Genomic DNA, 24675 nt, shown 5'->3' with positions numbered 1-24675 from the left:
AAGCCGCCCTGAGATCACGGGGTGACAGGCCGAGGTGACCAGAGATCATGGGGTGAACAGGCCAGGCAGAGCCTGGCCAAGCCCCCCTGCAATCCCAGGCGAAGAAGCCTCTCAGCTGACCAACCTGCGCAGCACATGGTGCAGAGTCCGGGGCCTCTAGCCTGCAGCCAGAAGTCTCCCTCTCCCCAGAGTTAGGAGCACCAGCCCAGGTCTACCCAGCGGCCTGGTCCTGACTGCGGGGGTGAGTTCCTGCAGGCTGGGGTTTGATCCCCCCACATTAGCAGTAGGAGACCAGTGCCTTTGTTATTGCTGTGTGTCCGGGTTTTAATTGGACAAATGCCCGGTGGTCCTGGGCACCAGCTTAGCAAAATCTTTTAGGAGGAGGATTCTGTCTGGGTTTCCTCAAATTCCCTCAGCCCATACTCACCCCTCTGTAAAGGCACAGAACAAGTGAGGCCCTTAAATAAAAATCAGAGGTCTCCAGCAACGGTGGGCCTCTCTCATCACAGTCATTTGGACTGGATGGCATTTGAGTATTTATCTAGGCACCATGACAGAGAAACACAAGCTCAAGTCATGATCTCTACCCTTAAAAAACTCACAGTCTTATTAGAGCGAGTGGATGATAAAAGCACAGTAATGACATCAGAATGTAAGGCAACAATACAGAGAGGAACAGAGGCAATTGCTAGGGTGATTTTCCAATAATTAGTACAAAGAGTATGTGCTGTGAATTAAATAAAAAAATATGTGTGGAAGCAGCTGCTTCATGAGTATGGCATCCCCTCCTATTTTAAAGGAAGCTGAGTTCCATGTGAACTGTGAACTATGCTATGATATCTGAGGCACAGGACAAGGGAGGCCCTAAGTGTACCATGCTTTGATATTGGAGTCATTCTTTATTGTTCAACGTAATTTATTTCTGTACGCCACAGTTTTGTAATAGTTAAATTACTAAAATAATACATCTTGCTATAAAATATTACTAGAAGATCAAATGATCAGGTGACATTATTCTTAATTTCTATAAACGAACACAATCTCTGGTATGCTAAAGTGATAGGTATTATAGAAATATTTAGATAGAGAGACCTACAGACTTGATTACAAGTGAGGCTAAAACCAAGATGGCGGCATAGGTAAACACCTAACCTGCAGCCTCACACAACAATTTCAAAAATACAACTAAAAGTCAAAACGGACATCATCCAGAACCACAGGAAAGCTGGCTGACTGAAACACCCACAACTAGAAGGAAAGAGAAAACCACAGGGAAAATCAGAGGAGTCGTAAAAGCCTGAGGTACGGAGACACAGGCGGAGACACAGGCGCACGCGCGTGCGACGAGGACGGAGCTGCAGAGGATGGAGCGGCTGACGGCCTGGCCGGCATTCTCTAGCGGGAAGGAGATAAAAGTTCCAGATTGCACTGAACCCCAGATCTGACTACACTGAACCCCAGTTCTGGGCGAGACCCTGGGGACCCAGGTTCATACCGGGGGAATCTGGGCTGTAAGGCGGAAACTCAGGGGAGCGGCGAAAGGCAGAGCTCCGGAGGCGCGCACGTGAATGCGCGCAGAGGACGGACTGTTGACTGTGCCGCTGGATTGCCCTGGTGGGAAGGAGACAAAAGCTCCGGACTGCACTGAGCCCCAGTTCCGACTGCACTGAAACCCAGTTCCGGGCGAGAATCTGGGAATCCAGATTCATTGAGGGAGAGACTAGACTGTTTGGCAGAGGGCGAAACTCCAGGGCGCCTTTCTCTCAGAGGTGCTTGCAGGGAGTACCGAGGGACACTGAGACACAGGAACCTCATAGGGCGGGGCTGACGGGAAGCCAAGGCTGTAGGCTCCACCCTGAAACTCCACCCCATCCAAGCTGAGCACAGAGGCTTTTACAATTTTGCAAGTCTAGTTGAATAAGGCTGTCTCCTGGCATAGACACAGCTGATCCTCACAGCCAATTGGCCTGGAGGTCAAATCCTCCCAGTGTACCAACAGCAATCAAGGCTTAACAACACCAAGACTCTGCACTCAGCCCACAAAGGGGGGTACCAAGAGCGACCACCTAGGGAGATTGGGGAAGCTGAGCTACCGGCCCCTATAGGTCACTGACCACACAAAGCCACTCCATCAACACAGGGAGGCAGGCAAAATGTGGAGACACTGAAGCAGGTCACAAATAGAAGAGATGGAGGAAAGTAAATTAATGGACAACACAGTGTTCAGAACTACATTTGTAAGGTTACTCAATAATCTTCTAAAAACGGCTGAGAAACTTGAAGAGACCTTCAAGGACCTTAATGAGAATACCAAAAAAATGGAAAAGGACCAGTCAGAAATTATGCATACACTCTCTGAAATAAAGAATATACAGAAACTCAACTGTAGATCACCGTACCCCAAGAGTCAAACCAAAAATCTAGAACATGAGGAAGCAAAAAACACCCAACCAGAGAGGCGGAAAGTAAGAAGAATCCTAAAGTGTGAGGATAGCGTAAGGAGCCTCTGGGACGGCATTAAGCGTACCAACATCCGAATTTTTGGGGTGCCAGAAGAAGAGAGAGAGCAAGATGCTGAAAACCTATTTGAAGAAATAATGACAGAAAACTTCCCCCACCTGGTGAAAGAAATAGACTTACAAGTCCAGGAAGCGCACAGAACCCCAAACAAGAGGAATCCAAAGAGGACCACACCAAGACACATCATAATTAAAATGCCAAGGGAAAAAGACAAAGAGAGAATCTTGAAAGCAGCAAGAGAAAAACAGTTAGTTACCTACAAGGGAGTACCCATACGACTTTCAGCTGATTTCTCAACAGAAACTATGCAGGCCAGACGGGAGTGGCAAGAAATATTCAAAGTGATGAACAGCAAGAACCTGCAACCAAGATTGCTCTACCCAGCAAAGCTATCATTCAGAATTGAAGGTCAGACAAAGAGCTTCACAGACAAGAAAAAGCTAAAGGAGTTCATCACCACCAAACCAGGATTACATGAAATGCTGAAGGGTATTCTTTAAGAAGAGGAAGAAGAAAAAAAAAGGTAAAGGTAAAAATTATGAACAACAAAAAGACATCAAATACATACCTACCAACAAGTGAATCTAAAAATCAAGTGAATAAAAAAATCTGAAGAACAGAATGGACTGGTGAATATAATAGAATCAGGGACATAGAAAGGGAGGCGACAGACAATTCTCAGGGGGAAGGGGGACTGAGGGGTGCGGGAAGAGATTGGACAAAAATCTTACACCTATGGATGAAGACAGTGGCGGGAGGGGGTAAGGGCTTGGGGTGGGGTGGGGAATCAGGTGGAGGGGAGTTATGGGGGGAGGGGAAAAAAAGAGGAACACCTGTAATAATCTGAACAATAAAGATTTATTATTTAAAAAAATCAACAAAATATATTTTTTTTAAAAAGTAAAAAACAAAACAAAATAAAACAGGGAGCCAATTAGAAACTGAACCAAATATAAGCCCTTGAAGGGCAAATGTAAATTGAATAAGCTTTGCTATTACAAGAGCAAGAAGAAAAAATTCAGATGCAAGAATGAAAACCACATTGCATCCATTCTAAGTAGCTGTTAAAGAAAAAGAATGGTATACTATGAAAATACTTAATACAGATTATAAAGACATTTGTTCAAAGAGGATTTTCTAGAGTAGGTGATATTTCAGTTAATTTTTTTAAATTTGAAGAGGTTAGCTAGATAAGAAAAAGGTGTAGGGGTCCCGAATTGCAGAGGGCGCAGGCAGAGCTGAGGTAACCCTCTCTCCATGCACGAATTTCGTGCACCGGGCCTCTAGTATTAGTAATAATGAAAAACATATTCTTTGTTTTATAAAACATATTCCCTAAAATATTTTAATGTATCTACTTTTAAGTTAAACCCAGTAATCATGTCACTCACATAAACTCTTTGTTTATAAATTCACAGAACCCCAGAACCATAATTAGTGAACTATGATGAATCAGCTTCCAAGAAACCCCACAATGGCAAATGCAGTTTGTCAAAAGTAAACAAAATAAGAACCAAAGGACAGGTGGATGAGTAGATTTCGCAGATTCTCTAAACTGGAGACCATCGACTTAATAATCTTCTTGGGCAATATTAAGTAACTAACTTATTGAATTTATGGCTTATTAGTATTTAGTAGGAAAGTAGCATACTACTTATCATACAACCATATGACCCAGAAATTGCACTTTTTAGGTGTTTATCCAAGTGATGTGAAAATTTATGTTCACACAAAAACCTGTCCTTGGATGTTTATAGCAGCTTTACTCATAATTGCTAAAAACTGGAAGTAAGCAAGATGCCTTTCAATGGGGGAAAGGTAAAAAAAATTATAATTCACCCATAAAATGGAATACTCTTTAACAATTTAAAAAGTATAAACTATAAACTCACACAATACAGATAAATATTAAATGCATATTACTATGTTAAAGAAAACATTTGTAAAATCCAAAGATTTTCATATCATTCTATTCATATAACATTCTGGAAAATGCAAAATTAAACCTGGCCAGGTGACTCAGTTGGTTAAAGCATCGTCCCAAAACACCAAGACTGTGGGTTCAGTCCCGGTCAGGGCACATACAAGAAGCTACCAATAAGAGCTTAAATAAGTGGAAAAACAAACTGATGTTTCTCTCTCTCTCTCTGAAATCAATCACTTAAAAATTTAATTAAAGAAAAGAAAATGCAAAATAAAAAAGGATTCAACAAAAACAGATTAGCAGTTGCTGAGACTACAAAGGGGACACACAGGGGAACATTTAGAGTGCAGATCCCTTCCTTGGGTGCTAGGGTTAGGGTGGTGGATACAGAGCTGTCAGAACCCACAGAGCATTGTGAAGAGCGTTCAATGGATGCTGACCCAACAACAACCAGAATGCTGGCAGATTCCAAAATGAAAGGTGGACTATGACAAATGGATCTACCTACATTACAAATTATGACAGAACTGCATTGAAAGAGTGGGGGGAAATGAGCTGACCTAACTAATTTGGGAAAACAACGTTCTGACTAGAAATTATAAAGCTAATGACAAAAATAAACACTATACTCTAGTTGGAAAATTTGTGTCTCGTGGGCATATGAGATAGCAGTTCTGAAATAGCTTTGCATGTGTACTACATGGTTGGAGCCAGGTTTCTCACCACCAGACTGCGAAGTCATGTACATATAAGAAAGGAAGACTAGACCTCAGAACCCTGTGGGACTGGATTAAAATCAGAGACATCAATATGAACTCATGCTTAACATACATACACATGGACACAGAAACAATTGTATAGATATCTGGGTACACATGGGTTAGTGTGTGTGTGTGTGTGTGTGTGTGTGTGTGTGTGTGTGTGTGTAACCTAGCTCCATCCCTTGGGAAGACCTAAAAGTAATGGCACCTCAATAACAATGAGCACACCCAGCAACCACATTTTGGTTTCTAAATGCCATCCCCCAATAAAAGGAATCCGTCCCTTGGTAAAATGGTTATTCTAAAACAAGGGCGACAAAAATACAAGATGGCCCTGAGCATCTTCTAGTGCCAGAAAGTAGAAAAGTGGTCAAAAAGCAAATAGATGGAGCAAGTGCCAATCTGAAAGCTTTTCTAATGCTCAAAGTTACAAAAATATGAGCAACAAAATAAAAATACAGTATTGGACTAGAACTTAAAGTATAAAATAAATATACATTAGTTTATACTGATATAAATAACTGAATAAATAAAGGAAAATACAAACCTTCTTTACAGAAGGATTCCAAATCATACATGTAGATACTTCCTCCTCCCCACCCCACCAAGTGTGGATTGGACTTCAGTGATTTGCTTCTAAAAAATAGAGTATGGAAAGAAAAAACAAAAGTAACTTTGCAAAATTAATTTCAGAGACAAGAAGGAAAAGGGAGATAAATATAGAAACATAAGTGATGAGAGATAAACATCAATCAGCTGCCTCCTGCATGCCCACACTGGGATGGAGCCCGCAACCCCGGCATGTGCTATGACTGGGAATCAAACCATGACATCCTGGTTAATGGGTCAATGCACAACCACTGAGAAACACTGACTGGGAAAAGAAAGAGTAACTTCAGAGTGGAGAAATCTGACAAATACCACCTTAGCCAAGCAGTCGTGGTTAATATGATGTGCTATGGATGTCATTTGGACATCAAATGCCCCTGATTTGATGAAATGAAAAGGGCACTTTTGCCTCTGCTGTATTCTTTCCAAAATGCATAACCCTGATAATGAGAAACAGCAGCAAACTCAGACTAGAGAATAATTTAAAAAATATCTGGCCAAAGAGAAACCAAGATGGCGGCATAGGTAAACACCTAAAATTGCTGCATCACACAACCACTTCAAAACTACAACTAAAAGACAAAACAGACATCATCCAGAACCACAGGAAGGCTGGCTAAGTGGAAATTCTACAACTAGAAGGGAAGAGAAAAGCACACTGAGACTCAGAGGAGCTGCGGAAGTAAAGGCAGAGGTACGGAGGTGCGCGTGCGCGGAGAGGGCTGGCAACTGAGGACGCAGCTGGCTTTTTCAATCAGCAGGGAGACACAAGCTCCTGACTGCTCTGAACTCCAGTTCCGGGCGAGACTCTGGGGACCCAGACTCATACGGGGAGAAACTGGACTGTCTGGCAGCGGGCGGAACTTGAGGGCGGCTTTCTCTCAGAGGTGCTTGCAGCGATTACTGAGGGACACTGAGACCCGGGGACCTCGTAGGGCAGGACTGATGGGAAGCCATTGCTGTCTGCTCTGCCCTGAGACTCCGCCCCATCCAAGCTGTGTGCAGAGGCTTTTGCATATGAATGGTCTGATCCTTTGAATCTAAACTTACCTAACAAACTGCAGCTGAGTCAGAGAGACCCAGAACATCGAAAAGAAGGTCCAAGGCCCCACAGCAGCTTGCATTGCTTCACAGCTGGGCCTCATCTGGGCACCTCCAAAACCCAAACAAAGAAGAGGAATCTGCATATCTCTCCATAGCTCCTGCTGGGTGGCCTCAGATAGAGGCTAAATTAGCACCTCCTTGGAGATCCAAGAGCCTGTGTACCAAGGGGTCAGAGTGGGACCATCCAGATTACAACTCCTCAGATCCATAAGAGACACACTCAGGGGCAGACTCAGTGAGCACCAAAGCCCCACTGAATCAAGTCTTGCCTCATAAGTGTGTCTCCAGCACAGAAGTTATCCCATCGTAGACACAGCTGATCCTCACAGCCAATTGGCCTGGAGGTCAATTCCTCCCAATGATACCAACAACAATCATGGCTTAACTACAACAAGACTTAACTACAACAATAGGACACCTAGCACACAAAGCCACTCTATCAACTCGGAAGCGGCCAAAATGAGGAGACAAGGAAACAGGTCACAAATGAAAGAAATGGAGGAAAACAAACAACTGGATATAGAGTTCAAAACCACGGTTATAAGTTTTTTCAGAATTTTCTAGAAAAGGCCAATAAATTTAGTGAGACCCTCGAGGATATGAAAAAGAACCAACTAGAAATTAAACATACACTGACTGAAATAAAAAATATTACACAGAGACCTAACAGCAGACTAGAGGAACGCAAGAATCAAGTCAAAGATTTGAAATACAAAGAAGCAAAAAACACCCAACCGGAAAAGCAAAAAGAAAAAAGAATCCAAAAAGTTGAAGATAGTGTAAGGAGCTTCTGGGACAACTTCAAGTGTACCAACATCAGAATTATGGGGGTGCCAGAAGAAGAGAGAGAGCAAGATACTAAAAACCTATTTGAAGAAATAATGACAGAAAACTTCCCCCACCTGGTGAAAGAAACAGACTTACAAGTCCAGGAAGCGCACAGAACCCCAAACAAAAGGAATCCAAAGAGGACCACACCAAGACACATCATAATTAAAATGCCAAGGGCAAAAGACAAAGAATATTAAAAGCAGCAAGAGAAAACAGCTAGTTACCTACAACAAGGGAGCACCCATACGATTGTCAGCTGAAACAATTTCTCAACAGAATGCAGGCCAGACAGGAGTGGCAAGAAATATTCAAAGTGATGAATAGCAAGAACCTACAACCAAGATTGCTCTACCCAGCAAAGCTCTCATTCAGAATTGAAGGTCAGATAAAGAGCTTCACAGATAAGAAAAAGCTAAAGGAGTTCATCACCGCCAAACCAGTATTATATGAAATGCTGAAAGGTATTCTTTAACCTTTTGCATTCGGATGTCGAGATTAAAATTACTCTTTGAATGTATCAATAATTTGAAATATAAAAAAACCCAAATAAATAAGTTTTTATGAAAAGAAACTCCAGTTTTTTATTCTACTGCCGTGCTTCATAAAATCTGGGGTATTTAAAAAATTAAATCCCAAGTAGAATAAAGGAATCGAGAAAAAAGCAAGCGAGTGCAAAGGGTTAATAAGAGGAAGAAGAAGAAAAAGGTAAAGATAAAAATTATGAACAACAAATACATATCTATCAAAAAGTGAATCTAAAAATCAAGTGATTAAAAAATCAAGTGATGAACAGAAAATCTGGTGAATATAACAGAATCAGGGGCATAGAAAGGGAGTGGACTGACAATCCTCAAGGGGAAAGAGGTGTGGGGGGGTGGGAAGAGACTGGACAAAATCATACACCTATGGATGAGGACAGTGAGGGGGAGTAAGGGCAGGGGTAGGGTGGGAACAGGGTGGAGGGGAGCTATGGGGGGAAAAAAGAGGAACAATTGTAATAATCTGAACAATAAAGATTTAATATTAAAAAAAGAAAAAAATAATAAAATAAAATAAATATCTGACCAGTACTCTGCAAGGCTGTTAAGGTCATGAAAACATAGTAAAACTGAGAAACTGTTACCAGAAGACACTGGGGACACATGAAAACCAAATGCATTGTGATATCTTAGACTGGACCCTAAAATAGAAAGTGACCATTCAAGGAAAAGCTATTGAGACCCAAATAAAGTCCAGTTTAAAGTAGTTTAGTTAATACCAATGTCAGTTTCTTAGTTTTGACAGATGTACCATAGTGACGTAAGATATTAACAAGAAAACTAGGTGTGAAATACACTATCTATATTATTTTTGTAACTTTTTTGTAAATCTAAAATTATTCCAAAACTAGAGGCTTGGTGCATGAATTTGTGCACAGGTGGGGTCCCCTCCTGGCTGTTCGGGGCCGTCTTGCCCAGTCCCAATCGGGGCCAGTTAGGACCAGCCGGCCGGGGGAAGGACCACAGGAGATTGGCCAGCCGCGGGAGGTTGGCTGTGGGAGTGCACTGATCACCAGGGGGCAGCTCCTACACTGAGCTACCCCTGGTGGTCAGTGCGCATGACAGCTACCTGCTAGTCATCTGGTCATCCAGTCATAATGGTCACTTACGCTTTCATATATATAGATAATAAAGTTATTGAGTAATTAGTCTATGATGCTAAAAGTCAGATATTAGGTACTCTTATCTAATGATACCAATTGTTGGATAAAAACACCCTCCCCCAAAAAAACCCTTCAGATTCAGGTGATTTCACTGGTGAATTCTCACAAACATTTAAAGGGAAAGATAATAACACCCTACACACACTCTTTCATTCTGAAAAACAGATGGCCCTTCCCAACTTATTTTCTGAGACCAACATTACCTTGATATCAAAATGAGGCAATGGTTACAGCTGGTGCAGCTCAGTGATTGAGCACAGACCTATGGACTAGGTCACAGTTTGATTCCCCATCAGAACACATGCCTGAGTTGTGGGCTCAATCCCTAGTAGGAGGCATGCAGCAGGCAGCCAATCAATGATTTTCTCTCATCAGTGATGTTTCTATCTACTTTTCTCTCTCCTCCTTCCTCTCTAAAATCAATAAATGTATATACATTTATTTTTAAATGAGTCAATGGCATTAAAAGAAAATGAAAAACCAAATCCCTTGTGAACACAATATGAAAATTTCATCAAAATATTAGCAAACCAAATCTCCTAATGATAAATAAAAATAAATAACTATATGGGGCTTAACCCAGGAATGTAAGGTTGGCTCAACATTCTAATTCAATATAATTTGCCATTATCACCACTCTGAAAAAGAAAAGCCATATTATCATCTCAACAGATGCAGCAACAGTTTCACAAAATTCACCCATCCTACCTAATAAAATAGTAATATGCAAATTGACCACACCTTCGCCACGCCCACCATACAAAGCCACGCCCACCAACCAATCAGGGCGAGTATGCAAATTACCCAACAAAGATGTCGGTTAATTTGCATACGCTGAGGGAGGGAGGAGTGAAGACTGAAGACAGAGAACCGGGTGGAAAAAAGATGGCGACCGGCAGGAAGGTAGGGAGAGAGAGAGTGTGAGTGAGGAACCCATAGAGGAGAGTGTAGATGTGTGTGGTGTGTGTGTGTGTATGAGATAGGGTCAGTTAGATTCTGCAGGTCTTCCAAGGGGCTCCCGAACAGGGCAGCCCTAGACGGCGGAGCCCCGCGCACAAAGCGGACACTTCTCGGTGGCTGGTGCGGACGCGGAGACCACGCCATCTTGAGAAACAGAACTGCCTGAGACTCGGATCCTGGCTTCTGACACAAACCAGGACCCTGCAGCCACTGGGGACAGAGAACTGCTATCACAGCTTCAGACCAACAGACAACAAGAATCCAGACTTCCCCGCAGATTTCCGTGAGTCAAAGAGCCTATCCCCCTCCTCGCGGGCGCTGATAGCGCCATAGTAACTGATAGACCCGCCCCTCCCCCAAGCTGCTGAGCGCCCACAGCGCGCGGAAAGCGCCATAGTAACTGATAGACCCGCCTCTCGCCCAAGCTGCTCACAGGCGCGCGCACAGACAGCGCCATAGTAACTGATAGACCCGCCCCTGGCCCAAGCTGCCGAGCTTTGCGCAGGGACGCGCTCCCTCTTAGGGAATTTGGCGCGCGCTCGCGCGCGGGACAGAAGCAACTCCCCGTCGGGGAAATCTGTCAGTGCGCACAGAGGGCTCCCCTTCGGGGAATTTGGGGGAATTTGGCTCGCGGGTCACAGCTCCCCCTTCGGGGATTCTTAAGAGCGTGCACAGAGGGGCTTCCCTTTGGGGAATTTGGCGCGCAGGACGGACTCCGCCCCCCTTACGGGACTTTGGGAGAGTGCACTGAGCCGGCTCACCTTCAGGTTTTTAAGAATGTGTGCTCTAGCCGGTTTGGCTCAGTAGAGAGAGCACACACAGGACGCAGCTCCACTTCAGGGAATTTGGCACGCCGGACACAGCTGCCTGGGAACCCTGACTCACAGCGCATTCACACTAAGAGCCAGCGACCCCAATTGTTGGTGCGTGCACACACAGGGACCCTGATTCTCAACGAGAAACCGCACAAGGCAACAGAGACTTTGACACTCGAGTCTTGGTGCAGACACAGGGAAACTCTGACTCCTGGCACATGCTAAGGATCTCATTCTCGGCACATACCAACAATGTGGTGCAGACAGGGCCCCTGATTCTAAACGTGCACACGAGACCACACGGAACACTGGGGACACTGATCCTGGGCAAGTCTGGTTCCCACCAACCAAAGACAGCCACACGTCCTAGTGTCAGAGCACTTCAGTGAAACTAGGGTGGAGCGAAGTCCCCACAGCACATGGCCCAGGTCCACGCAAACGGAAGCTTGAGCTTTCTGGTAATAGCCAGAATGGGGAAACGAAATAACTCACAGAGGAAAGAAAATGTGGAGTCGCCAAGAAAGGAAATTAGTGAAACTGAAGCTTGCAACATGACCGACAAGGAGTTCAGAGTAATGGTCATGGAATTTATACATCGGATGGATGAGAAAATCAACAACTTATGCAAGAATCAGGAAGAAATGAAAAGTGATATAGCTACAATCAAAAACACCATGGAAAGTTTCAACAGTAGACTACAAGAAGCAGAGGACCGAATTAGTGAGTTAGAAGATCAGGTACAGAAACAAGCTCAATATGAACAGCAATTGGAGAAAAAAATTAAAAAGCAGGAGGAAAGCCTAAGAGAGCTTCGGGACAACCTGAAACGAAGTAACATGCGTATAATAGGGCTGCCAGAAGGACAAGAAGAGCAGCAGGGATTAGAAAATCTATTTGAAGAAATAATGACAGAAAACTTCCCGGATATGGGAAAGATAAAAGTTACGCAAGTACAGAGAGTCCCAAGCAGGATCAACCCCAAAAGACCCACGCCAAGACATGTCATAATTTCAATGGCAAATATAAATGATAAAGAGAGAATCCTAAAGGCGGCAAGAGAGAGACAGAGAGTTACCTACAAAGGAACACCCATCAGATTGTCAAATGATTACTCATCAGAAACACAACAAGCTAGAAGTGAATGGAAGGAGGTATACAAAGTGTTGCAAAGCAAAGGACTGAATCCAAGAATACTATATCCAGCAAGACTATCAATCAAAATTGAAGGGGAAATCAGGAGCTTTGCAGACAAAAAAAGCCTCAGGGAGTTTATCACCACCAAACCAGCAATGCAAGAATTGCTAAAGGGAATACTGTAAAAAGAAGAAATAAACAGGTAAGAAGGAATACAGACACAAAAATAGATATGACTACAAACAAATACCTTTCAGTAATAACTTTAAATGTAAACGGACTAAATGCTCCAATCAAAAGACATCGAGTAGCTGAATGGATAAAAAAACACGACCCATATATATGCTGTCTACAAGAGACCCACCTCAGAACAAGAGACTCACACAGATTGAAAGTGAAGGGATGGAAAAATATCTTTCAGGCAAATGGAAATGAAAAAAAAGCTGGGGTAGCAATACTTATATCTGACAAAATAGACCTCAAAGTAAATGCCAAAACAAGAGATAAGAAAGGCCACTTCATAATACTAAAGGGAGAAATCCAACAAGAAGAAATAATTCTGGTAAACATATACGCTCCCAATATAGGAGCACCCAAATACATAAAAAAACTCCTGGAGGATATCAAGGGAGAGATTAATAGCAACACAATCATAGTAGGAGACTTTAATACCCCACTATCACCACTGGACAAATCCTCTAAACAAAAAATCAGCAAAGAAACAGCAATCCTAAATGACTCACTAGACCAGATGGAATTAATTGACATCTTCAGAACATTTCACCCCAAAGCCACAGAATATACATTCTTCTCAAGTGCACATGGGTCATTTTCAAAGATAGACCATATGCTGGGTCACAGGCAAAGTCTCTTCAAATTCAAGAAGATAGAAATTATATCAAGCATCTTCTCAGATCACAGTGGCATAAAACTGGAAATCAACTACAATAAATATAATCCAAAGAAATCAAACACATGGAGACTAAACAGCATGCTATTAAACAAGGACTGGGTCACCAGAGAGATCAAGGAAGAAATAAAAAACATCATGGCAACAAATGACAATGAAAACACAACAATCCAAAATCTATGGGACACAGCGAAAGCAGTCTTGAGAGGGAAGTTCATAGCTCTACAAGCCTATTGCAAAAAACAAGAAACAATGGTAATAAATTACTTAACCCTACAACTCAAAGAGCTAGAAAAAGAGCAGCAAGAAAAGCCCAGTGTAACCAGAAGGAAGGAAATAACAAAGATCAGAGCGGAGATAAATGACATAGAGACCAAAGAAACAATACATAAGATCAACAAAACCAAGAGCTGGTTCTTTGAAAGGATAAACAAGATTGATGGACCTCTAGCCAGGCTCACCAAGAAGCAAAGAGAGAGGACCCAAATAAACAAAATCAGAAATGAAAGAGGTGAAATAACAACAGACCCCGCTGAGATACAAAGGATTGTTACAAAATACTACGAACAACTCTATTCCAACAAACTGGACAACCTGGAGGAAATGGACATATTCCTAGAAAAATATAACCTTCCAAAAATCAATCAAGAAGAATCTAAACAGCTCAATAGGCCAATAACTATGGACGAAATTGAAGCAGTCATCAAAAAGCTTCCGGCAAACAAAAGCCCGGGGCCTGATGGCTTCACAGGAGAGTTTTACCAAACATTCAAGGAAGAACTAAAACCTATCCTCCTCAGACTATTCCAAAAAATTCAAGTGGAAGGAACACTTCCAAGCTCCTCCTATGAAGCCAGCATCACCCTAATACCAAAACCAGATAAAGACAACACAATGAAAGAGAATTACAGACCAATATCCCTCATGAACATAGATGCCAAAATCCTCAACAAAATTCTAGCAAATCGGCTCCAGCAGTACATCAGAAAGATCATACACCATGACCAAGTAGGATTTATCCCAGGAATGCAAGGATGGTACAATATCCGCAAATCAATAAACGTGATACATCACATAAACAAATTGAAAGATAAAAATCACATAGTCATATCCATTGATGCAGAAAAAGCATTTGACAAAATCCAACACCCTTTCTTGATAAAAACTCTCAACAAGGTGGGAATAAAAGGCTCATACCTCAACATAATACAAGCTATATATGATAAACCCACAGCAAACATCATACTCAATGGACAAAAACTAAAAACATTTCCCCTAAGAACAGGAACAAGACAGGGATGCCCACTCTCACCACTCCTGTTTGACATAGTACTGGAAGTATTAGCCATTGCAATTAGACAAGAAGAAGAAATAAAAGGCATCCAAATTGGAAAAGAACAAGTAAAGCTGTCTTTATTTGCAGACGACATGATATTGTACATAAAAAATCCGAAAGACTCCGTCAAAAAACTAATAGACTTAATAAATGAATTCGGCAATGTAGCAGGATACAAAATTAATGCCAAGAAATCTATGGCCTTTCTATACACCAATAGTGAACTTACAGATAGAGAGACTAAAAAGGCAATCCCATTTACCATCGCACCAAAAAAATTAAGATACCTAGGAATAAACTTAACTAAGGAGGTAAAAGACCTATACACGGAAAACTACAGGACACTGAAAAAAGAGATAGAGGAAGACGTAAACAGATGGAAGAACATACCATGTTCATGGATTGGTAGAATCAACATCATTAAAATGTCCATACTACCCAAAGCAATCTATAGATTCAATGCACTCCCCATTAAAATACCAACGGCATATTTCACAGACCTTGAAAGAACTCTCCAAAAATTCATCTGGAATAAAAAAAGACCCCGAATAGCCACAGCAATCCTGAGAAAGAAGAATAAAGTAGGAGGGATCTCAATACCAGATTTCAAGCTGTATTACAAAGCCACTGTTCTCAAAACAGCCTGGTACTGGCACAAGAACAGACACATAGATCAATGGAACAGAATAGAGAATCCAGATATTGACCCAAACCACTATGCTCAATTAATATTTGACAAAGGAGGCATGAACATACAATGGAATAAAGATAGTCTCTTCAATAAATGGTGTTGGGAAAATTGGACAGATACATGCAAAAAAATGAAGCTTGATCACCAACTTACGCCATACACAAAAATAAACTCAAAATGGATACAGGACTTAAACATAAAACGGGAAACCATAAAAATACTAGAGCAATCCACAGGCAGCAAAATGTCAGACATATGCCAAAAGAAATTCTTCACTGACACTGCCCCTAGGGCAATGGAAGCTAAAGAGAAAATTAACAAATGGGACTACATCAAAATAAAAAGCTTTTTCACAGCAAAAGAAACCATCAACAAAACAACAAGAAGGCCCACTGCATGGGAGAACATATTTGCAAATGGCATCACTGATAAAGGTTTAATCTCCAACATCTACAGGCAGCTTATACAACTTAATAAAAGGAAGATACATGATCCAATAAAAAAATGGGCAACAGACCTAAATAGAATCTTTTCAAAAGAAGACAGAAGGAAGGCCAAGAGACACATGAAAACATGCTCAACGTCACTAATTATCCGAGAGATGCAAATCAAAACAACAATGCGGTACCATCTCACACCTGTCAGAATGGCTATCATCAACAAATCAACAAACGACAAGTGTTGGCGAGGATGCGGAGAAAAAGGAACCCTCGTGCACTGCTGGTGGGATTGCAGACTGGTGCAGCCACTGTGGAGAACAGTATGGAGTTTCCTCAAAAAACTGAAAATGGAACTCCCATTTGACCCAGTAATCCCACTCCTGGGAATATATCCGAAGAAACTAGAAACACCAATTAGAAAGGATATATGCACCCCTATGTTCATAGCAGCACAATTCACCATAGCTAAGATTTGGAAACAGCCTAGGTGCCCGTCAGCAGATGACTGGATCAGAAAACTGTGGTACATCTACACAATGGAATACTATGCTGCCATAAAAAAGAAGGAATTCTCATCATTTGCAGCAACCTGGGAGGAATTGGAGAACATTATGTTAAGTGAAATAAGTCAGTCAATGAAAGAAAAATACCACATGATCTCACTCATTTATGGATAATAAAGAACATTATAAACTTGAACAAAAAGATAGATACAGAGACAGTAAAGCATCAAACAGACTGTCAAATTACAAGGGGAAGGTTAGGGAGAGGTGGGGGAGATAAGAGATCAATCAAAGGACTTGTATGCATGCATATAAGCATAACCAATGGATGCAAAACTCTGGGGGGTGGGGGCATATATGGGAGTGGGGTGTGGGGAGGGCAATGGTAAGATATGTACACATATAATACCTTAATAAAAAAATTGGAAAAAAAAAAAAAAAGACTGAAGACAACTTAGAAGGAAGACGGAGGAAAACCGGAAAGCAAGATGGCTGCCAGAGGGAAAGCCCGGGGCAGGGCGGGGCGGAGTGGGGCGGAGCAGGGCGGGTGGCAGCGGCGCGGGTGCAGGCGCGGAGGCCGCAACAGCAGTGGCAGCGGCGGCAGTGCATGCGGCCGCAGCGGCCGCTTGCAGGATTTTTCCTGCAAATGGGCTACTAGTCTATATAAATGAAAGCCTAAGTGGCCAAATGACTGAACAACCAAACAACTGGTCAACCGGTCACTATGATGCGCACTAACCACCAGGGAGCATACGCTCAATGCAGGGGCTACCCCTGGTGGTCAGTGTACTCCACAGCAGGAGCACCACTCAGTTGATCGACGGGCACCAGATGCAGGGCTCACAGCTGGGGGTGGCGTGAGCCTCTCCCAATCAGGAATGGCTGGGTGCAAGCCTGCAGCAGGTGCAACAGGGCTGGGATGAGTGGGAGAGGCATAGCACCCAGCCCGGGCTCAGGCTCCTCGCTGGCCACCTGCCGCTTCCCGCACTACTTCGTGCTGTGTGGGATCAATGCGGACAGTGGGCTGGAGCCCAATGAGCTGGCGGGTAAGGCCGGACTGCAGTGGCATGGAGGTGCACTGATCCCCACAGGCCAGGCCGAGGGATCCCACCAGTGCACGAATCCGTGCACCGGGCCTCTTGTCCTATATAATAAAAGCCTAATATGCTAAGTGTCCAGTCACCCGTTGAATCAATCAAAGCGTAATTGCTAATGATATGCTCAGGCAGCTCAACCACTTGCTATGATGTGCACTGACCAACAAGGGGCAGAAGCTTCAACCGGTAGGTTAGCTTGCTGTTGGGGTCCAGCCAATCGGGACTGAGCGGGACAGGACAGACACACCTGGAGCCCTCCCGCAGTCCCTCCCCAGCTGGCCAACCTCCCTTGTCTCTCTCTGGCCCTGATCATGCACCAGTGGGGTCCCTCAACCTGGCCTGCGCCCTCTTGCAATCTGGGACCACTTGGGGGATGTCAGAGAGCCAGTTTCGGTCCAATCCTGCAGGCCAGGCCAAGGAACCCCACCGGTGTACGAATTCGTGCACTGGGCCTCTAGCTAATGATAAAATCTCTCACAAACTAAGATAGAAAGTAACTTTCCAAAACTGATGAAGGGCATCTATATAAAACAAACACAAAACATCATACTTAACAGTAACAGATTGAATGTCTTTCCCCTAAAATCAAGAACTATACAAGGATGTCTACATGTCTACTCTCACAAATTCTAGTAAGCATGTTGCCCAAAGGAGCAAGGCAACCTCTATATATAAAAGGCTAATAGTTAAGTGTCCGACCAGTCGCTATGATGCACACTGACCACCAGAGGGGAGACGCTCAATGCAGGAGCTGCCGGGCTGCAGTGACTTGGCAGCAGCGGTTCTCGGGTGACACACCCCAGAATCAGAGAGGAGGGAGCCCAATTCCTCACGGGGCCACGCGATTCCACCTTCGGTGGTGGGTTATGTTGTTGCTGCGGCACTGTCGGCCCTGAATCTGGTTTACTGCTCACTTGTGTTTGTGTTCCACACCCTGTACAATAGCAACTTTGCAGAGTACCCTCTCACACTCCAGGACCCCTCAGGGGACGTTGGAGAGCCAGTTTCAGCCCAATCCCCATGGGCCAGGCCTAGGGACCCCACCTGCTCACTCCGCAAACACCAGGGAGGGACCGTAGGAAGCTGGCTCCAGGGCCTGTCCAGCCCATCTCACCCAGTCCCGCCCTGTGGGCCACCTTCTAATTAATTTCCTTTAAATGTGCACAAATCCGTACACTGGGTCATTAGTAATATATAAAAGGCTTACAGGCTGAAAAGAAAAAAGTACTTGTCTTTAACCATAGATAACATGATTATGTAAAAACTCCACCCGAATCTATAAAAACTTGTGGAATAAGTTTACCAAGGTAATCTATACTAATAAAAGAGTAATATGCTAATTAGACCGGATGTCCTTCTGGACATCCTTCCAGACGAAGATGAGGCCGGAGCAAAACATCCCGGATCCCAGGTTCCTGCTGGCAGCCAGAGGGAAGCAGCCGGGTCCTGCATGCTGGAGGGAAGCTGGTGCCGGCAGCGGGGGAAGGAAGGCCTACTCATGCCTACTCTAGTAGTACATAAGATCAATATTCAAAAAGCAGCTGTATTTCTATACACTAGCAACAAATTAAAAATTAACTGTGAATACCATTTAAGATAACCTCAAAACACATGAAATAATAGAGATGAAGTTAAACTATATCAGGCGCCCTCAAACTACGGCCCGCGGGCCACATGCGGGTGTTTTTGCCGTTTTGTTTTTTTACTTCAAAATAAGATATGTGCAGTGTGCATAGGAATTTGTTCATAGTTTTTTTTAAACTACAGTCCGGCCCTCCAACGGTCTGAGGGACAGTGAACTGGCCCCCTGTTTAAAAAGTTTGAGGACCCCTGCTCTATATTGAAAATTATAGAATCTTTTGAGAGAAATTAAAAACTCAAAGAACAATGTTTCTGCCTGGTTTTCTCTAAAGTTGAGATGGCAGCCCAGCACCTCCTCTCTGAAGAGTGTAAGGTTCCTATTAATCATGTGGCATCTTATGAGCTGCCCATCAGTGATGCTTATTTATCTACTAGAGGACCGATGCACGACTTTGTGCACAGGTAGGGTTACTGGGCCTGGCCAGTGATCGGGGCTGATCGGGGCCATCTCGCCCAGTCCCGATCAGGGCCAATTGGGGCCAGCCAGCCAGGGGAAGGGACCACGGGAGGTTGGCTGTGGGAGCGCACTGACCACCAGGGAGCAGCTCCTGCCTTGAGCATCTGCCCCCTGGTGGTCAGTGCGCATCATAGCAACCGATAGACCAGTCGTTCAGTTGACCAGTGGTAATGGTCGCTTAGGCTTTTCTATATATAGACTAGCGTTTCCGTTGCCGGAAAAATCCTGCAATAGGGTTTCCTGCTGCACTCTACCCCGCCCCGCCTCCGCTCCTCCCTTGTCCCCCGGCCCGCCTTCTCCACCAGCCCGCCCCGCTCTCCTTCCTTCTCCCCCGGCCCCGCCTCCGCTCCTCCCTTGTCCCCCGGCCCGCCTTTTCCGCCAGCCCGCCCCGCTCTCCTTCCTTCTCCCCCGGCCCCGCCTCCGCTCCTCCCTTGTCTCCTCCCCCCGGCTTGCTTGCTTCTCCGCAGCTTTGCTCCCTTCAGCATCTCTTGGCTTCTTTCTAAGCTGTCTTGATATGCAAATTAGCCACCATCTTTGTTAGGGTAATTTGCATACTCATCCTGATTGGTTGGTGGGCGTGGCTTGGCTGGTGGGCATGGCTTGGGCGTAGCGAAGGTGCGGTCAATTTGCATATTTGTCTATTATTAGGTAGGATGGCCTGCTATTACACTGAAAGCCCAGGAGAACCTTGTTTTGCCGCATTCTTGGAAAACCAAGCTGCAGTGAAGAGGGAACCTGCCTTCCAGTGATTAAGGGGCCTGAGAGAGATAACTGGGGAACCGGCAGACAAGCTTTCTACAGTCTGCTCTAGAGTTGGAGAAAAAGTTAACCAAGCTCCTGCTAGACCTGAAAACCATAGCTTCTGCCAACAATGACTCTGATCTCTGATTCTTCATGGGAAAGTACCTGGATAAGTCTGGGCATGTGCCCTGATCAGGAATTGAACCGTGACCTCCTGGTTCATAGGTTGAAGCTCAACCACTGAGCCAAGCCAGCAGGTGGAGTTAGTCCCAACTTTATCTTCCTTTTCCCCACAAAAAGATGCTGCTAAGTAGTAGGTACATAGATAATGTTCACTAGATTGTTTTCTTTTTTGATTTATGCTTGCAATATTTCACAATGAAGTAAAATGATGAAAAAGGGGAAATTTAAAAATTAGATGTTGCAGCTAGGTGAGACATATTTAATACCACTAAAAAAAAACACATAGGTTTCTTTTTTCCTTTTTAAAATTTAGAATTAACACATTCAAAGAATAAAACATTCATATATAGACTTGCCCAAAAATCTCACAAAGGTCTACAAACACTAAAAAAGCAGTTACTGGCCTCAGAGCACCTTGTAGTTCTTGCTAAGTGGCCTAGCCTCGCTCACATCATGGTGCCCCCCAAAAAAAGGGTCCTGAGCCCAACACAAGTGACAGCAGGCCGAGGTTTGCATCACAGCCTCTCCCAGGCACCTCCAAACCCAGCATAAACAGCAACCAACTGCAGGTCACTTTGTAGCACCTACCAAGAAGCCCCAAGCCCAGCACAAACAGAGGCTGATATTGGCCTACACAGAAACCCCTTCTGAAAGGTTTCAAAAACATCACACCTAGTGGCAGGCTTCAAACCACTACCCACCAGCTCCAAAAATGACATTCCCACAGTTTAAGCTCATCTGGTAAGAGCCTGAGAAAGCGACTCCCACTCCATGGGATTGGCAGCCACACAACATCTCGTACTCTGTAGTCACAGGCAACTCTCACAGCCAGTCAGCCTGAGAGTCATTCCAACCACTGGCATGCCAACAGCAATTGAGGCTCAACTACAACAGGAGGGCACATACAACCCACTCGGGAAACCCTAGGAGCACCAGCTTGGATAATCAGGGAGACAGCACCACTGGGCCCTCAGGACATCTTCTATGTAAGCCCACAGTGTCAAGCAGCCCTACCTAATACACAGGAACAAACCCAGGAGGCTGCCAAAATGAGGAGACAAAGAAACATGTCACAAATGAAAAAACAGGACAAAACTCCACAAAAAGAAGTAAACAAAATGGAGATAAGGAATCTTCCACACAAAGAGTTCAAAACACTGGTTATAAGTATGCTAAATGAACTGAAATGAAAAATACCTAAATACAGAACTTCAACAGAGACAGAAAACATGAATAAGGAGATAGAAAACATAAAAAAGAACTAGTCAGAAGTGAAGAATAAAATAACTGAAATACACTGGAGGAAATCAACAGCAGGTTAGATGAAGCAGAGGATCAAATCAGCGATCTGAAAGACAAGGTAGCAGAAAACACCCAATCAGGACGTGTGGTGACTTTAAAATCAGGAGGAATATCTTGGCTGTAGAGGTTTCCCTGAGGATCCAGGAGTACACAAGACCCCCAGCCCATGGTTCCAGAGCCGGGAAGAGAAATCCCCATAACTTTGGGCTGTTAAAACCAGCGTGGATTGTAGCTGAGTGATACAGAGGCTGCTGGAGTCCCAGGCAGTTCCTCTTAAAGGGCCAGTAGACAAACTTACCCCCTCTAAGCTCCAGAACTGGGGCAGCAGCTGGAAAGGGGCCTGGGACATTTGGGGAGGACCTAACTTGTTTGGAATCAGAGAGAGAGCTGGAGGGGCAGCTTTCTCCCAGACACAATGCCAGCAGAGGCCAGTGTTCCTTTGCTGAACCCTGCCTGCCACAGAGCCGACAGGACTCTAAATCTCCATCAACCTGGCTCATACTGTTTGCCCCAATCTGGTGATTCCCTGAGACCTCACCCCTCCCTACTTGCAGGCTCATCCAAGTCATTTACAGTGGCTTTTCCATACAACTGGCCTCTCCTGGCTCATGCTTTGGACTTTACTAAAATCTCTCAAACAAATAGCAGCTGGCTTCAGTGTACCCTGTACCTCTTGATAAGTGGCCCCAGGCCCGGCACTAGCAGCAGCCACCTTGGTTCAGAGCTTGGTCTCTCCTGAGCACCTCCAAGCCCAACACAAGTAGCAGTCATCTGCAGATTGCTTTGTAGCTCAGGCGGGGTGGCCCTGCTCAGGGCAAAGGCAGTGGCTGACTTTGCACCTCCTGAGAGGCTCCAGAGCCAGTGCACCCTGTGGTCAGCTTCAACCACTTTGGATTACAAACCTACCACTTCCATGAGTGAGACACTCAACGGGCAGACTCAGTGAGCAGCAAAGCCCCACTGAAGCAAGTCCTGCTCGCGAGGGTCAACTCCTACACAGCAGCTCTTCCACTGTAGTCACAGCCAATCCTGGCAAATGATTGACCTAAGGGCCAATCCCTCCCAAAAACAACAACATCAACCAAGGCTCAACTACAATAGAACAGTGCACACAGCCCACACAGGGGCGCACCTAGAGTGCCCAGCTCAGGTGACTGGGGAGGCTGAGCCACTGGGCCCTACAGGAGACTTACTACACAAGGCCACTCTACCAAGTCTGGGAGCTATAGCAGATCTACCTAATACAAAGGAACAAACACAGCGAAGTAGCCAAAATGTGGAGACAAAGACATTTGTCACAAATGAAAGAACAGAAGAAATCTCCAGGAGGAAAAAAACTAAATAAAATGGAAGCAAGAAAACTACCAGTTACAGAGTTCAAAACAATGGTTATAAGGGTGCTCAAAAAACTTACTAAGAACTTCAAGGAACTTTGTGAGAACTTCAACAGCATGAAAAGGGACATAGAAACCATAAAAAAGAACCAATCAGAAATGAAGGGTAGATTAACTGAAATGAAGAATAATTTACAGGGAATCAACAGTAGAGGATGTAAAGAATCAAATCAGTGATTTGGAATATGAGGACACAAAAAAGCACCCAATTAGAACAACAAAAAGAAAAAAGGAATAAAAAAAAAGTAGTGTAAGGAGCCTCTGGGACAACTTCAAGCCTACCTACATTTGCATCACGAGGAAGCAAGAAATTGAAAACCTATTTGAGAAAATGACAGAAAACTTCCCTTACCTGGTGAAAGAAATAAACATACAAATCCAGGAAGTGCAGAGTCCCAAACACGATGAACTCAAAGAGGCCCGCACCAAGACACATCATAATTAAAATGCCAAGGGTTAAAGACAAAGAGAGAATCTTAAAAGCAGCAAGAGAAAAATAGTTGCCTACAAGGGAGCACCCATACAACTGTCAGCTGATTTCTGAACAGGAACTTTTAAGGCCAGAAGAGAGTGGCAAGAAATATTCAAAGTGATGAATAGCAAAGACTTACAACCAAGATTCCTCTACCCAGCAAAGCTATCATTTAGAATTGAAGGTCAGATAAAGAGTTTCTCAGACAAGAAAAAGCTCAAGTTCATCACCACCAAACCTGTACTACATGAAACGTTAAAGGGTCTTCTTTAAGAAAAGAAGAAAAAAGATAAAGAATATGAACGATATAATGGCAATACATACATAGCTATCAACAATTGAATCTAAAAATCAAAATAAACGAACAAGCAGAACAGAAACACACTCAGATACAGAGATCATATTGATGGTTGCTAGATGCGGGTGGGATTGGAGGGATGAGTAAAAAAGATGAAGGGATTTAGAAATACAAATCAGTCATAGCCCACAGACGCAGACAGGTGAAGGCTTGGGATGGGGTAGGATATAAGTGGAGGGGAGGAAAGGCGGGGGGGGGATGGGAGACATCTGTAATACTCTCACCAATAAAATAAATTCAAAGGAAAATAAAGCACCGAACACCTAAAGTTTCTTAAATTTCAACTTATACCATGTTTTCTTTTTACTTTAGGTAACTCAACAAAATATAATTAAAAGAAAATAAGTAAACAAATAGATAAATAAATAGTATGTGATAGGAAGTTACATTAATTTTTTTTAATTTGGAAAAGATAAATTCACTCATTAATTATGATTCACATACCACTACTTCTGAAAAATACACAGGACTTCTCATCTTTATCTTCAACAATCTATATATATAAAAGACTAGTATGCTAAGTGTCCAACCGTCCAGGTACGTCACATAGCAATGCCCGGCTTCCTCTCCTTAGCGACTAGCCTCCTTGCAGTTTCCTCAGCCCAGGAACACGACTTGCTTTATAGCCAGGTGCAAACATTTCACACTTTAACCAAATGTCTGTGAAGCGTTTTCCCCTGCCTCATCTTATTTGATCCTCACAGAAGTCCTAGAGTAGGTAGACAGGAGACTTGGTGGAATCCTATTTTCTTTTCATTAGCCAGAACATGGAGATTTAGAAAGCTTAGTG

At 43.8% G+C, this 24675-nt stretch overlaps 1 protein-coding gene across 2 annotated transcripts in view; it reads right to left on the bottom strand.

Annotated features, from left to right (window-relative positions):
- Positions 1-24675, bottom strand: part of ARHGEF12 (Rho guanine nucleotide exchange factor 12) — a 244174-nt gene that overhangs the window by 205402 nt on the left and 14097 nt on the right. The gene's annotated exons all lie outside the window — the stretch shown is intronic.

Source organism: Cnephaeus nilssonii (assembly GCF_951640355.1).
Source record: "Cnephaeus nilssonii genome assembly, chromosome: 13".
NCBI lineage: Eukaryota > Metazoa > Chordata > Mammalia > Chiroptera > Vespertilionidae > Cnephaeus > Cnephaeus nilssonii.
The sequence above is the reverse complement of the archived record's forward strand: the minus strand, read 5'-3'. Positions and strand labels throughout refer to the sequence as shown.